Below are 16,577 nucleotides of genomic sequence, written 5' to 3' on the forward strand. Positions count from 1 at the left end.
AACACGGGTAATCAGAAGTGGGGAATCAGAGCTGGGGAATCAGAGGTGGGGAATCAGAGTTGGGGAATCAGAGGCGGGGAATCAGATATGGGGAAACAGAGGTGGGGAATCAGAGGCAGGGAAACAGAGGTGGGGAATCAGATATGGGGAATCAGAGGTGGGGAATCAGAGGCGGGGAATCAGAGTTGGGGAATCAGAGGCGAGGAATCAGATATTGGGAAACAGAGGCGGGGAATCAGAGGCAGGGAAACAGAGGTGGGGAATCAGATATGGGGAATCAGAGGTGGGGAATCAGAGGTTGGGAAACAGAGGCAGGGAATCAGAGGCGGGGAGTCAGAGGCGGGGATTCAGAGGCAGGGAATCAGATGTGCGGAATCAGAGATGGGGAATCAGAGGCAGCGAATCAGAGGCGGGGAACCAGAGGCGGGGAATCAGATATGGGTAATCAGAGGCGGTGAATCAGAGGCAGGGAATCAGACGCGGGGAATCAGAGGCGGGGAATCAGAGCTGGGTAATCAGAGGCGGGGAATCAGAGTTGGGGAATCAGAGGCGGGGAATCAAATATGGGGAAACAGAGGCGGGGAATCAGAGGCGGGGAATCAGATATGGGGAAACAGAGGCGGGGAAACAGAGGCAGGGAATCAGAGAGGCGGGGAGTCAGAGGCTGGGAATCAGAGGCAGGGAATCAGATGTGCGGAATCAGAGATGAGGAATCAGAGGCAGCGAATCAGAGGCGGGGAACCAGATGCGGGGAATCAGAGGCCGGGAATGAGAGGCCGGGAATCAGAGGCCGGGAATCAGAGGCCGGGAATCAGAGATGGGGAATCAGAGGCGGGGAATCAAACACGGGGAATCAGAGCTGGGGAATCAGAGGCGGGGAATCAGAGTTGGGGAATCAGAGGCGGGGAATCAAATATGGGGAAACAGAGGTGGGGAATCAGAGGCGGGGAATCAGAGGCGCAGAAACAGAGGCGGGGTATCAGATATGGGGAATCAGAGGTGGGGAATCAGGGGCGGGGTATCAGAGGCTGGGTATCAGACACGGGGATTCAGAGGCTTGAATCAGAGATGGGGAATCTGAGGCGGGGAATCAGAGGCAGGGAATCAGACGCGGGGAATCAGAGGCGGGGAATCAGAGCCTGGGAATCAGAGGCGGGGAATCAGAGGCGGGGAAAGAGAGGCGGGGAATCAGATATGGGGACAGAGGTGGGGAATCAGAGGTTGGGAATCAGAGGCAGGGAATCAGAGGCGGGGAATCAGAGGTGGGGAATCAGAGGCAGGGTTTCGGATGTGCGGAATCAGAGATGGGGAATCAGAGGTGGGGAATCAGAGTCCAGGAATCAGAGATGGGGAATCAGAGGCGGGGAATCAGAGGCGGAAAAACATAGGTGGGGAATCAGATACGGGGAATCAGAGGTGCGAATCGGGGAGGGGTATCAGAGGCTGGGTATCAGAAACGGGGTTTCAGAGGCAGGGAATCAGATGTGCGGAATCAGAGATGGGGAATCAGAGGCAGCGAATCAGAGGCGGGGAACCAGAGGCGGGGAATCAGATATGGGTAATCAGAGGCGGGGAATCAGAGTTGGGGAATCAGAGGCGGGGAATCAGATATGGGGAAAGAGAGGCGGGGAATCAGAGGCGGGGAAACAGAGGCGGGGAATCTGATATGGGGAATCTGAGGTGGCGAATGAAAGGCGGTGAATCAGAGATGGGGAATCAGAGGCGGGGAATCAGATATTGGGAAACAGAGGCGGGGAATCAGAGGCAGGGAAACAGAGGTGGGGAATCAGATATGGGGAATCAGAGGTGGGGAATCAGAGGTTGGGAAACAGACGCAGGGAATCAGAGGCGGGGAGTCAGAGGCAGGGAATCAGAGGCAGGGAATCAGATGTGCGGAATCAGAGGCAGGGAATCAGAGGCAGCGAATCAGAGGCGGGGAACCAGAGGCGGGGATTCAGAGGTGGGGAATCAGATATGGGGAAACAGAGGCGGGGAATTAGAGGCGGGCAAACAGAGGCGGGGAATCAGATATGGGGAATCAGAGGTGGGGAATCAGAGGTTGTGAATCAGAGATGGGGAATCACAGGCGGGAAATCAAAGGCAGGGAATCAGAGCTGGCGAATCAGAGGCGGGGAATCAGAGCTGGGGAATCAGAGGCGGGGAATCAGAGCTGGGGAATCAGAGGCAGGGAATCAGAGTTGGGGATTCAGAGGCGGGGAATCAGAGCTGGGGAATCAGTGGCGGGGAATCAGAGGCAGGGAATCAGAGGCGGGGAATCAGAGGCAGGGAATCAGATATGGGGATTCAGAGGTGGGGAATCAGAGGTTGAGAATCAGAGGCAGGGAATCGGAGGCAGGGAATCAGAGGCAGGGAATCAGATGTGGGGAATCTGAGGCTGGGAATCAGAGCTGGGGAATTAGAGGCGTGGAATCAGAGTTTGGGAATCAGAGGCGGGGAATTAGATATGGGGAAACAGAGGCGGGGAATCAGAGGTGGGGAAACAGAGCTGGTGAATCAGAGGCGGGGAATCAGAGTTGGGGAATCAGAGGCGGGGAATCAGATATGGGGAATCAGAGGCGGGGAATCAGGCGCGGAAAGGGAGGCAGGGAATCAGATATGGGGAATCAGAGGTGGGGAATCAGGGGCGGGGTATCAGAGGCTGGGTATCAGACACGGCGATTCAGAGGCGGGGAATCAGAGATGGGGAATCAGAGGCAGGGAATCAGAGGCAGGGAATCAGATATGGGGAAACAGAGGCGGGGAATCAGAGGCGGGGAAACAGAAGCGGGGAATCTGATATGGGGAATCAGAGGTGGCGAATTAAAGGAAGTGAATCAGAGATGGGGAATCAGAGGCGGGGAATCAGAGGCAGGGAATCAAACACGGTGAATCAGAGGCGGGGAATCAGAGCTGGAGAATCAGAGGTGGGGAATCAGAGAAGGGGAATCAGAGGCATGGAATCAAACACGGGGAATCAGAGCTGGGGAATCAGAGGCGGGGAATCAGAGTTGGCGAATCAGATATGGGGAATCAGAGGTGGGGAATCAGGGGCGGGGAATCAGTGGCAGGGAATCAGAGGTGGGAATCAGAGGCCGGGAATCAGAGGCAGGGAATCAGACACGTGGAATCAGAGGCGGGGAATCAGAGATGGGGAATCAGAGGCGGTGAATCAGAGGCAGGGAATCGGACACCGGGAATCAGAGGCGGGGAATCAGAGCTGGGGAATCAGAGGCGGGGAATCAGAGTTGGGGAATCAGAGGAGGGGAATCAGAGCTGGGGAATCAGATATGGGGAATCAGAGGTGGGGAATCAGAGGTTGGGAAACAGAGGCAGGGAATCAGAGGCGGGGAGTCAGAGGCGGGGAATCAGAGGCAGGGAATCAGATGTGCGGAATCAGAGATGGGGAATCAGAGGCAGCGAATCAGAGGCGGGGAACCAGAGGCGGGGATTCAGAGGCGTGGAATCAGATATGGGGAAACAGATGCGGGGAATTAGAGGCGGGCAAACAGAGGCGGGGAATCAGATATGGGGAATCAGAGGTGGGGAATCAGAGGTTGTGAATCAGAGATGGGGAATCACAGGCGGGAAATCAGAGGCAGGGAATCAGAGCTGGGGAATCAGAGGCTGGGAATCAGAGCTGGGGAATCAGAGGCAGGGAATCAGAGTTGGGGATTCAGAGGCGGGGAATCAGAGCTGGGGAATCAGAGGCGGGGAATCAGAGGCAGGGAATCAGAGGCGGGGAATCAGAGGCAGGGAATCAGATATGGGGATTCAGAGGTGGGGAATCAGAGGTTGGGAATCAGAGGCAGGGAATCGGAGGCAGGGAATCAGAGGCAGGGAATCAGATGTGGGGAATCAGAGGCGGTGAATCAGAGCTGGGGAATCAGAGTCGGGGAATCAGGGTTTGGGAATCAGAGGCGGGGAATTAAATATGGGGAAACAGAGGAGGGGAATCAGAGGTGGGGAAACAGAGCTGGGGAATCAGAGGCGGGGAATCAGAGTTGGGGAATCAGAGGCGGGGAATCAGATATGGGGAAGCAGAGGCGGGGAATCAGAGGCGCGGAAAGAGAGGCGGGGAATCAGATATGTGGAATCAGAGGTGGGGAATCAGATATGGGTAAACAGAGGCGGGGAATCAGAGGCGGGGAAACAGAGGTGGGGAATCTGATATGGGGAATCAGAGGTGGCGAATGAAAGGCGGTGAATCAGAGATGGGGAATCAGAGGCGGGGAATCAGAGGCAGGGAATCAAACACGGGGAATCAGAAGTGGGGAATCAGAGCTGGGGAATCAGAGGCGGGGAATCAGAGTTGGGGAATCAGAGGCGGGGAATCAGATATGGGGAAACAGAGGTGGGGAATCAGAGGCAGGGAAACAGAGGTGGGGAATCAGATATGGGGAATCAGAGGTGGGGAATCAGAGGTTGGGAAACAGAGGCAGGGAATCAGAGGCGGGGAGTCAGAGGCGGGGAATCAGAGGCAGGTAATCAGATGTGCGGAATCAGAGATGGGGAATCAGAGGCGGGGAATCAGATATGGGGAATCAGAGCTGGGTAATCAGAGGCGGGGAATCAGAGTTGTGGAATCAGAGGCGGGTAATCAGATATGGGGAAAGAGAGGCGGGGAATCAGAGGCGGGGAAACAGAGGCGGGGAATCTGATATGGGGAATCAGAGGTGGCGAATGAAATGCGGTGAATCAGAGATGGGGAATCAGAGGCGGGGTATCAGAGGCAGAAAATCAAACACGGGGAATCAGAGTTGGGGTATCAGAGCTGGGGAATCAGAGGCGGGGAATCAGAGTTGGGGAATCAGAGGCGAGGAATCAGATATTGGGAAACAGAGGCGGGGAATCAGAGGCAGGGAAACAGAGGTGGGGAATCAGATATGGGGAATCAGAGGTGGGGAATCAGAGGTTGGGAAACAGAGGCAGGGAATCAGAGGCGGGGAGTCAGAGGCGGGGAATCAGAGGCAGGGAATCAGATGTGCGGAATCAGAGATGGGGAATCAGAGGCAGCGAATCAGAGGCGGGGAACCAGAGGCGGGGATTCAGAGGCGGGGAATCAGATATGGGGAAACAGAGGCGGGGAATTAGAGGCGGGCAAACAGAGGCGGGGAATCAGATATGGGGAATCAGAGGTGGGGAATCAGAGGTTGTGAATCAGAGATGGGGAATCACAGGCGGGAAATCAGAGGCAGGGAATCAGAGCTGGGGAATCAGAGGCTGGGAATCAGAGCTGGGGAATCAGAGGCAGGGAATCAGAGTTGGGGATTCAGAGGCGGGGAATCAGAGCTGGGGAAACAGAGGCCGGGAATCAGAGGCGGGGAATCAGAGGCGGGGAATCAGAGGCAGGGAATCAGATATGGGGATTCAGAGGTGGGGAATCAGAGGTTGGGAATCAGAGGCAGGGAATCAGAGGCAGGGAATCAGAGGCAGGGAATCAGATGTGGGGAATCAGAGGCGGTGAATCAGAGTTGGGGAATCAGAGGCGGGGAATCAGAGCTGGGGTATCAGAGGCGGGGAATCTGATATGGGGAATCAGAGGTGGCGAATGAAAGGCGGTGAATCAGAGATGGGGAATCAGAGGCGGGGAATCAGAGGCAGGGAATCAAACACGGGGAATCAGAAGTGGGGAATCAGAGCTGGGGAATCAGAGGCGGGGAATCAGAGTTGGGGCATCAGAGGCGGGGAATCAGATATGGGGAAACAGAGGTGGGGAATCAGAGGCAGGGAAACAGAGGTGGGGAATCAGATATGGGGAATCAGAGGTGGGGAATCAGAGGCGGGGAATCAGAGTTGGGGAATCAGAGGCGAGGAATCAGATATTGGGAAACAGAGGCGGGGAATCAGAGGCAGGGAAACAGAGGTGGGGAATCAGATATGGGGAATCAGAGGTGGGGAATCAGAGGTTGGGAAACAGAGGCAGGGAATCAGAGGCGGGGAGTCAGAGGCGGGGAATCAGAGGCAGGGAATCAGATGTGCGGAATCAGAGATGGGGAATCAGAGGCAGCGAATCAGAGGCGGGGAACCAGAGGCGGGGAATCAGATATGGGTAATCAGAGGCGGTGAATCAGAGGCAGGGAATCAGACGCGGGGAATCAGAGGCGGGGAATCAGAGCTGGGTAATCAGAGGCGGGGAATCAGAGTTGGGGAATCAGAGGCGGGGAATCAAATATGGGGAAACAGAGGCGGGGAATCAGAGGCGGGGAATCAGATATGGGGAAACAGAGGCGGGGAAACAGAGGCAGGGAATCAGAGAGGCGGGGAGTCAGAGGCTGGGAATCAGAGGCAGGGAATCAGATGTGCGGAATCAGAGATGAGGAATCAGAGGCAGCGAATCAGAGGCGGGGAACCAGAGGCGGGGAATCAGAGGCCGGGAATGAGAGGCCGGGAATCAGAGGCCGGGAATCAGAGGCCGGGAATCAGAGATGGGGAATCAGAGGCGGGGAATCAAACACGGGGAATCAGAGCTGGGGAATCAGAGGCGGGGAATCAGAGTTGGGGAATCAGAGGCGGGGAATCAAATATGGGGAAACAGAGGTGGGGAATCAGAGGCGGGGAATCAGAGGCGCAGAAACAGAGGCGGGGTATCAGATATGGGGAATCAGAGGTGGGGAATCAGGGGCGGGGTATCAGAGGCTGGGTATCAGACACGGGGATTCAGAGGCGGGGAATCAGAGATGGGGAATCAGAGGCGGGGAATCAGAGGCAGGGAATCAGACGCGGGGAATCAGAGGCGGGGAATCAGAGCCTGGGAATCAGAGGCGGGGAATCAGAGGCGGGGAAAGAGAGGCGGGGAATCAGATATGGGGACAGAGGTGGGGAATCAGAGGTTGGGAATCAGAGGCAGGGAATCAGAGGCGGGGAATCAGAGGCGGGGAATCAGAGGCAGGGTTTCGGATGTGCGGAATCAGAGATGGGGAATCAGAGGTGGGGAATCAGAGTCCAGGAATCAGAGATGGGGAATCAGAGGCGGGGAATCAGAGGCGGAAAAACATAGGTGGGCAATCAGATACGGGGAATCAGAGGTGGGGAATCAGAGGCGGTGAATCAGAGTTGGGGAATCAGAGGCGGGGAATCAGAGCTGGGGTATCAGAGGCGGGGAATCAGAGTTTGGGAATCAGAGGCGGGGAATCAGATATGGGGAATCAGAGGCGGGGAATCAGAGGCGCGGAAAGAGAGGCGGGAAATCAGATATGGGGAATCAGAGGTGCGAATCGGGGAGGGGTATCAGAGGCTGGGTATCAGAAACGGGGATTCAGAGGCAGGGAATCAGATGTGCGGAATCAGAGATGGGGAATCAGAGGCAGCGAATCAGAGGCGGGGAACCAGAGGCGGGGAATCAGATATGGGTAATCAGAGGCGGGGACTCAGAGTTGGGGAATCAGAGGCGGGGAATCAGATATGGGGAATCTGAGGTGGCGAATGAAAGGCGGTGAATCAGAGATGGGGAATCAGAGGCGGGGAATCAGATATTGGGAAACAGAGGCGGGGAATCAGAGGCAGGGAAACAGAGGTGGGGAATCAGATATGGGGAATCAGAGGTGGGGAATCAGAGGTTGGGAAACAGACGCAGGGAATCAGAGGCGGGGAGTCAGAGGCAGGGAATCAGAGGCAGGGAATCAGATGTGCGGAATCAGAGATGGGGAATCAGAGGCAGCGAATCAGAGGCGGGGAACCAGAGTTGGGGAATCAGAGGCGGGGAATCAGATATGGGGAAACAGAGGTGGGGAATCAGAGGCAGGGAAACAGAGGTGGGGAATCAGATATGGGGAATCAGAGGTGGGGAATCAGAGGTTGGGAAACAGAGGCAGGGAATCAGAGGCGGGGAGTCAGAGGTGGGGAATCAGAGGCAGGTAATCAGATGTGCGGAATCAGAGATGGGGAATCAGAGGCGGGGAATCAGATATGGGGAATCAGAGCTGGGTAATCAGAGGCGGGGAATCAGAGTTGTGGAATCAGAGGCGGGTAATCAGATATGGGTAAACAGAGGCGGGGAATCAGAGGCGGGGAAACAGAGGTGGGGAATCTGATATGGGGAATCAGAGGTGGCGAATGAAAGGCGGTGAATCAGAGATGGGGAATCAGAGGCGGGGAATCAGAGGCAGGGAATCAAACACGGGGAATCAGAAGTGGGGAATCAGAGCTGGGGAATCAGAGGCGGGGAATCAGAGTTGGGGAATCAGAGGCGGGGAATCAGATATGGGGAAACAGAGGTGGGGAATCAGAGGCAGGGAAACAGAGGTGGGGAATCAGATATGGGGAATCAGAGGTGGGGAATCAGAGGTTGGGAAACAGAGGCAGGGAATCAGAGGCGGGGAGTCAGAGGCGGGGAATCAGAGGCAGGTAATCAGATGTGCGGAATCAGAGATGGGGAATCAGAGGCGGGGAATCAGATATGGGGAATCAGAGCTGGGTAATCAGAGGCGGGGAATCAGAGTTGTGGAATCAGAGGCGGGTAATCAGATATGGGGAAAGAGAGGCGGGGAATCAGAGGCGGGGAAACAGAGGCGGGGAATCTGATATGGGGAATCAGAGGTGGCGAATGAAATGCGGTGAATCAGAGATGGGGAATCAGAGGCGGGGTATCAGAGGCAGAAAATCAAACACGGGGAATCAGAGTTGGGGTATCAGAGCTGGGGAATCAGAGGCGGGGAATCAGAGTTGGGGAATCAGAGGCGAGGAATCAGATATTGGGAAACAGAGGCGGGGAATCAGAGGCAGGGAAACAGAGGTGGGGAATCAGATATGGGGAATCAGAGGTGGGGAATCAGAGGTTGGGAAACAGAGGCAGGGAATCAGAGGCGGGGAGTCAGAGGCGGGGAATCAGAGGCAGGGAATCAGATGTGCGGAATCAGAGATGGGGAATCAGAGGCAGCGAATCAGAGGCGGGGAACCAGAGGCGGGGATTCAGAGGCGGGGAATCAGATATGGGGAAACAGAGGCGGGGAATTAGAGGCGGGCAAACAGAGGCGGGGAATCAGATATGGGGAATCAGAGGTGGGGAATCAGAGGTTGTGAATCAGAGATGGGGAATCACAGGCGGGAAATCAGAGGCAGGGAATCAGAGCTGGGGAATCAGAGGCTGGGAATCAGAGCTGGGGAATCAGAGGCAGGGAATCAGAGTTGGGGATTCAGAGGCGGGGAATCAGAGCTGGGGAAACAGAGGCCGGGAATCAGAGGCGGGGAATCAGAGGCGGGGAATCAGAGGCAGGGAATCAGATATGGGGATTCAGAGGTGGGGAATCAGAGGTTGGGAATCAGAGGCAGGGAATCAGAGGCAGGGAATCAGAGGCAGGGAATCAGATGTGGGGAATCAGAGGCGGTGAATCAGAGTTGGGGAATCAGAGGCGGGGAATCAGAGCTGGGGTATCAGAGGCGGGGAATCTGATATGGGGAATCAGAGGTGGCGAATGAAAGGCGGTGAATCAGAGATGGGGAATCAGAGGCGGGGAATCAGAGGCAGGGAATCAAACACGGGGAATCAGAAGTGGGGAATCAGAGCTGGGGAATCAGAGGCGGGGAATCAGAGTTGGGGCATCAGAGGCGGGGAATCAGATATGGGGAAACAGAGGTGGGGAATCAGAGGCAGGGAAACAGAGGTGGGGAATCAGATATGGGGAATCAGAGGTGGGGAATCAGAGGCGGGGAATCAGAGTTGGGGAATCAGAGGCGAGGAATCAGATATTGGGAAACAGAGGCGGGGAATCAGAGGCAGGGAAACAGAGGTGGGGAATCAGATATGGGGAATCAGAGGTGGGGAATCAGAGGTTGGGAAACAGAGGCAGGGAATCAGAGGCGGGGAGTCAGAGGCGGGGAATCAGAGGCAGGGAATCAGATGTGCGGAATCAGAGATGGGGAATCAGAGGCAGCGAATCAGAGGCGGGGAACCAGAGGCGGGGAATCAGATATGGGTAATCAGAGGCGGTGAATCAGAGGCAGGGAATCAGACGCGGGGAATCAGAGGCGGGGAATCAGAGCTGGGTAATCAGAGGCGGGGAATCAGAGTTGGGGAATCAGAGGCGGGGAATCAAATATGGGGAAACAGAGGCGGGGAATCAGAGGCGGGGAATCAGATATGGGGAAACAGAGGCGGGGAAACAGAGGCAGGGAATCAGAGAGGCGGGGAGTCAGAGGCTGGGAATCAGAGGCAGGGAATCAGATGTGCGGAATCAGAGATGAGGAATCAGAGGCAGCGAATCAGAGGCGGGGAACCAGAGGCGGGGAATCAGAGGCCGGGAATGAGAGGCCGGGAATCAGAGGCCGGGAATCAGAGGCCGGGAATCAGAGATGGGGAATCAGAGGCGGGGAATCAAACACGGGGAATCAGAGCTGGGGAATCAGAGGCGGGGAATCAGAGTTGGGGAATCAGAGGCGGGGAATCAAATATGGGGAAACAGAGGTGGGGAATCAGAGGCGGGGAATCAGAGGCGCAGAAACAGAGGCGGGGTATCAGATATGGGGAATCAGAGGTGGGGAATCAGGGGCGGGGTATCAGAGGCTGGGTATCAGACACGGGGATTCAGAGGCGGGGAATCAGAGATGGGGAATCAGAGGCGGGGAATCAGAGGCAGGGAATCAGACGCGGGGAATCAGAGGCGGGGAATCAGAGCCTGGGAATCAGAGGCGGGGAATCAGAGGCGGGGAAAGAGAGGCGGGGAATCAGATATGGGGACAGAGGTGGGGAATCAGAGGTTGGGAATCAGAGGCAGGGAATCAGAGGCGGGGAATCAGAGGCGGGGAATCAGAGGCAGGGTTTCGGATGTGCGGAATCAGAGATGGGGAATCAGAGGTGGGGAATCAGAGTCCAGGAATCAGAGATGGGGAATCAGAGGCGGGGAATCAGAGGCGGAAAAACATAGGTGGGCAATCAGATACGGGGAATCAGAGGTGGGGAATCAGAGGCGGTGAATCAGAGTTGGGGAATCAGAGGCGGGGAATCAGAGCTGGGGTATCAGAGGCGGGGAATCAGAGTTTGGGAATCAGAGGCGGGGAATCAGATATGGGGAATCAGAGGCGGGGAATCAGAGGCGCGGAAAGAGAGGCGGGAAATCAGATATGGGGAATCAGAGGTGCGAATCGGGGAGGGGTATCAGAGGCTGGGTATCAGAAACGGGGATTCAGAGGCAGGGAATCAGATGTGCGGAATCAGAGATGGGGAATCAGAGGCAGCGAATCAGAGGCGGGGAACCAGAGGCGGGGAATCAGATATGGGTAATCAGAGGCGGGGACTCAGAGTTGGGGAATCAGAGGCGGGGAATCAGATATGGGGAATCTGAGGTGGCGAATGAAAGGCGGTGAATCAGAGATGGGGAATCAGAGGCAGGGAATCAGATATTGGGAAACAGAGGCGGGGAATCAGAGGCAGGGAAACAGAGGTGGGGAATCAGATATGGGGAATCAGAGGTGGGGAATCAGAGGTTGGGAAACAGACGCAGGGAATCAGAGGCGGGGAGTCAGAGGCAGGGAATCAGAGGCAGGGAATCAGATGTGCGGAATCAGAGATGGGGAATCAGAGGCAGCGAATCAGAGGCGGGGAACCAGAGTTGGGGAATCAGAGGCGGGGAATCAGATATGGGGAAACAGAGGTGGGGAATCAGAGGCAGGGAAACAGAGGTGGGGAATCAGATATGGGGAATCAGAGGTGGGGAATCAGAGGTTGGGAAACAGAGGCAGGGAATCAGAGGCGGGGAGTCAGAGGTGGGGAATCAGAGGCAGGTAATCAGATGTGCGGAATCAGAGATGGGGAATCAGAGGCGGGGAATCAGATATGGGGAATCAGAGCTGGGTAATCAGAGGCGGGGAATCAGAGTTGTGGAATCAGAGGCGGGTAATCAGATATGGGGAAAGAGAGGCGGGGAATCAGAGGCGGGGAAACAGAGGCGGGGAATCTGATATGGGGAATCAGAGGTGGCGAATGAAATGCGGTGAATCAGAGATGGGGAATCAGAGGCGGGGTATCAGAGGCAGAAAATCAAACACGGGGAATCAGAGTTGGGGTATCAGAGCTGGGGAATCAGAGGCGGGGAATCAGAGTTGGGGAATCAGAGGCGAGGAATCAGATATTGGGAAACAGAGGCGGGGAATCAGAGGCAGGGAAACAGAGGTGGGGAATCAGATATGGGGAATCAGAGGTGGGGAATCAGAGGTTGGGAAACAGAGGCAGGGAATCAGAGGCGGGGAGTCAGAGGCGGGGAATCAGAGGCAGGGAATCAGATGTGCGGAATCAGAGATGGGGAATCAGAGGCAGCGAATCAGAGGCGGGGAACCAGAGGCGGGGATTCAGAGGCGGGGAATCAGATATGGGGAAACAGAGGCGGGGAATTAGAGGCGGGCAAACAGAGGCGGGGAATCAGATATGGGGAATCAGAGGTGGGGAATCAGAGGTTGTGAATCAGAGATGGGGATTCACAGGCGGGAAATCAGAGGCAGGGAATCAGAGCTGGGGAATCAGAGGCTGGGAATCAGAGCTGGGGAATCAGAGGCAGGGAATCAGAGTTGGGGATTCAGAGGCGGGGAATCAGAGCTGGGGAAACAGAGGCCGGGAATCAGAGGCAGGGAATCAGAGGCGGGGAATCAGAGGCAGGGAATCAGATATGGGGATTCAGAGGTGGGGAATCAGAGGTTGGGAATCAGAGGCAGGGAATCAGAGGCAGGGAATCAGAGGCAGGGAATCAGATGTGGGGAATCAGAGGCGGTGAATCAGAGTTGGGGAATCAGAGGCGGGGAATCAGAGCTGGGGTATCAGAGGCGGGGAATCTGATATGGGGAATGAGAGGTGGCGAATGAAAGGCGGTGAATCAGAGATGGGGAATCAGAGGCGGGGAATCAGAGGCAGGGAATCAAACACGGGGAATCAGAAGTGGGGAATCAGAGCTGGGGAATCAGAGGCGGGGAATCAGAGTTGGGGCATCAGAGGCGGGGAATCAGATATGGGGAAACAGAGGTGGGGAATCAGAGGCAGGGAAACAGAGGTGGGGAATCAGATATGGGGAATCAGAGGTGGGGAATCAGAGGCGGGGAATCAGAGTTGGGGAATCAGAGGCGAGGAATCAGATATTGGGAAACAGAGGCGGGGAATCAGAGGCAGGGAAACAGAGGTGGGGAATCAGATATGGGGAATCAGAGGTGGGGAATCAGAGGTTGGGAAACAGAGGCAGGGAATCAGAGGCGGGGAGTCAGAGGCGGGGAATCAGAGGCAGGGAATCAGATGTGCGGAATCAGAGATGGGGAATCAGAGGCAGCGAATCAGAGGCGGGGAACCAGAGGCGGGGAATCAGATATGGGTAATCAGAGGCGGTGAATCAGAGGCAGGGAATCAGACGCGGGGAATCAGAGGCGGGGAATCAGAGCTGGGTAATCAGAGGCGGGGAATCAGAGTTGGGGAATCAGAGGCGGGGAATCAAATATGGGGAAACAGAGGCGGGGAATCAGAGGCGGGGAATCAGATATGGGGAAACAGAGGCGGGGAAACAGAGGCAGGGAATCAGAGAGGCGGGGAGTCAGAGGCTGGGAATCAGAGGCAGGGAATCAGATGTGCGGAATCAGAGATGAGGAATCAGAGGCAGCGAATCAGAGGCGGGGAACCAGAGGCGGGGAATCAGAGGCCGGGAATGAGAGGCCGGGAATCAGAGGCCGAGAATCAGAGGCCGGGAATCAGAGATGGGGAATCAGAGGCGGGGAATCAAACACGGGGAATCAGAGCTGGGGAATCAGAGGCGGGGAATCAGAGTTGGGGAATCAGAGGCGGGGAATCAAATATGGGGAAACAGAGGTGGGGAATCAGAGGCGGGGAATCAGAGGCGCAGAAACAGAGGCGGGGTATCAGATATGGGGAATCAGAGGTGGGGAATCAGGGGCGGGGTATCAGAGGCTGGGTATCAGACACGGGGATTCAGAGGCGGGGAATCAGAGATGGGGAATCAGAGGCGGGGAATCAGAGGCAGGGAATCAGACGCGGGGAATCAGAGGCGGGGAATCAGAGCCTGGGAATCAGAGGCGGGGAATCAGAGGCGGGGAAAGAGAGGCGGGGAATCAGATATGGGGACAGAGGTGGGGAATCAGAGGTTGGGAATCAGAGGCAGGGAATCAGAGCTGGGGAATCAGAGTCGGGGAATCAGTGTTTGGGAATCAGAGGCGGGGAATTAAATATGGGGAAACAGAGGAGGGGAATCAGAGGTGGGGAAACAGAGCTGGGGAATCAGAGGCGGGGAATCAGAGTTGGGGAATCAGAGGCGGGGAATCAGATATGGGGAAGCAGAGGCGGGGAATCAGAGGCGCGGAAAGAGAGGCGGGGAATCAGATATGTGGAATCAGAGGTGGGGAATCAGATATGGGTAAACAGAGGCGGGGAATCAGAGGCGGGGAAACAGAGGTGGGGAATCTGATATGGGGAATCAGAGGTGGCGAATGAAAGGCGGTGAATCAGAGATGGGGAATCAGAGGCGGGGAATCAGAGGCAGGGAATCAAACACGGGGAATCAGAAGTGGGGAATCAGAGCTGGGGAATCAGAAGCGGGGAATCAGAGTTGGGGAATCAGAGGCGGGGAATCAGATATGGGGAAACAGAGGTGGGGAATCAGAGGCAGGGAAACAGAGGTGGGGAATCAGATATGGGGAATCAGAGGTGGGGAATCAGAGGTTGGGAAACAGAGGCAGGGAATCAGAGGCGGGGAGTCAGAGGCGGGGAATCAGAGGCAGGTAATCAGATGTGCGGAATCAGAGATGGGGAATCAGAGGCGGGGAATCAGATATGGGGAATCAGAGCTGGGTAATCAGAGGCGGGGAATCAGAGTTGTGGAATCAGAGGCGGGTAATCAGATATGGGGAAAGAGAGGCGGGGAATCAGAGGCGGGGAAACAGAGGCGGGGAATCTGATATGGGGAATCAGAGGTGGCGAATGAAATGCGGTGAATCAGAGATGGGGAATCAGAGGCGGGGTATCAGAGGCAGAAAATCAAACACGGGGAATCAGAGTTGGGGTATCAGAGCTGGGGAATCAGAGGCGGGGAATCAGAGTTGGGGAATCAGAGGCGAGGAATCAGATATTGGGAAACAGAGGCGGGGAATCAGAGGCAGGGAAACAGAGGTGGGGAATCAGATATGGGGAATCAGAGGTGGGGAATCAGAGGTTGGGAAACAGAGGCAGGGAATCAGAGGCGGGGAGTCAGAGGCGGGGAATCAGAGGCAGGGAATCAGATGTGCGGAATCAGAGATGGGGAATCAGAGGCAGCGAATCAGAGGCGGGGAACCAGAGGCGGGGATTCAGAGGCGGGGAATCAGATATGGGGAAACAGAGGCGGGGAATTAGAGGCGGGCAAACAGAGGCGGGGAATCAGATATGGGGAATCAGAGGTGGGGAATCAGAGGTTGTGAATCAGAGATGGGGAATCACAGGCGGGAAATCAGAGGCAGGGAATCAGAGCTGGGGAATCAGAGGCTGGGAATCAGAGCTGGGGAATCAGAGGCAGGGAATCAGAGTTGGGGATTCAGAGGCGGGGAATCAGAGCTGGGGAAACAGAGGCCGGGAATCAGAGGCGGGGAATCAGAGGCGGGGAATCAGAGGCAGGGAATCAGATATGGGGATTCAGAGGTGGGGAATCAGAGGTTGGGAATCAGAGGCAGGGAATCAGAGGCAGGGAATCAGAGGCAGGGAATCAGATGTGGGGAATCAGAGGCGGTGAATCAGAGTTGGGGAATCAGAGGCGGGGAATCAGAGCTGGGGTATCAGAGGCGGGGAATCTGATATGGGGAATCAGAGGTGGCGAATGAAAGGAGGTGAATCAGAGATGGGGAATCAGAGGCGGGGAATCAGAGGCAGGGAATCAAACACGGGGAATCAGAAGTGGGGAATCAGAGCTGGGGAATCAGAGGCGGGGAATCAGAGTTGGGGCATCAGAGGCGGGGAATCAGATATGGGGAAACAGAGGTGGGGAATCAGAGGCAGGGAAACAGTGGTGGGGAATCAGATATGGGGAATCAGAGGTGGGGAATCAGAGGCGGGGAATCAGAGTTGGGGAATCAGAGGCGAGGAATCAGATATTGGGAAACAGAGGCGGGGAATCAGAGGCAGGGAAACAGAGGTGGGGAATCAGATATGGGGAATCAGAGGTGGGGAATCAGAGGTTGGGAAACAGAGGCAGGGAATCAGAGGCGGGGAGTCAGAGGCGGGGAATCAGAGGCAGGGAATCAGATGTGCGGAATCAGAGATGGGGAATCAGAGGCAGCGAATCAGAGGCGGGGAACCAGAGGCGGGGAATCAGATATGGGTAATCAGAGGCGGTGAATCAGAGGCAGGGAATCAGACGCGGGGAATCAGAGGCGGGGAATCAGAGCTGGGTAATCAGAGGCGGGGAATCAGAGTTGGGGAATCAGAGGCGGGGAATCAAATATGGGGAAACAGAGGCGGGGAATCAGAGGCGGGGAATCAGATATGGGGAAACAGAGGCGGGGAAACAGAGGCAGGGAATCAGAGAGGCGGGGAGTCAGAGGCTGGGAATCAGAGGCAGGGAATCAGATGTGCGGAATCAGAGATGAGGAATCAGAGGCAGCGAATCAGAGGCGGGGAACCAGAGGCGGGG

The sequence above is a fragment of the Narcine bancroftii genome, chromosome 6 (genome assembly GCF_036971445.1).
Source record: "Narcine bancroftii isolate sNarBan1 chromosome 6, sNarBan1.hap1, whole genome shotgun sequence".
Classification (NCBI taxonomy): domain Eukaryota; kingdom Metazoa; phylum Chordata; class Chondrichthyes; order Torpediniformes; family Narcinidae; genus Narcine; species Narcine bancroftii.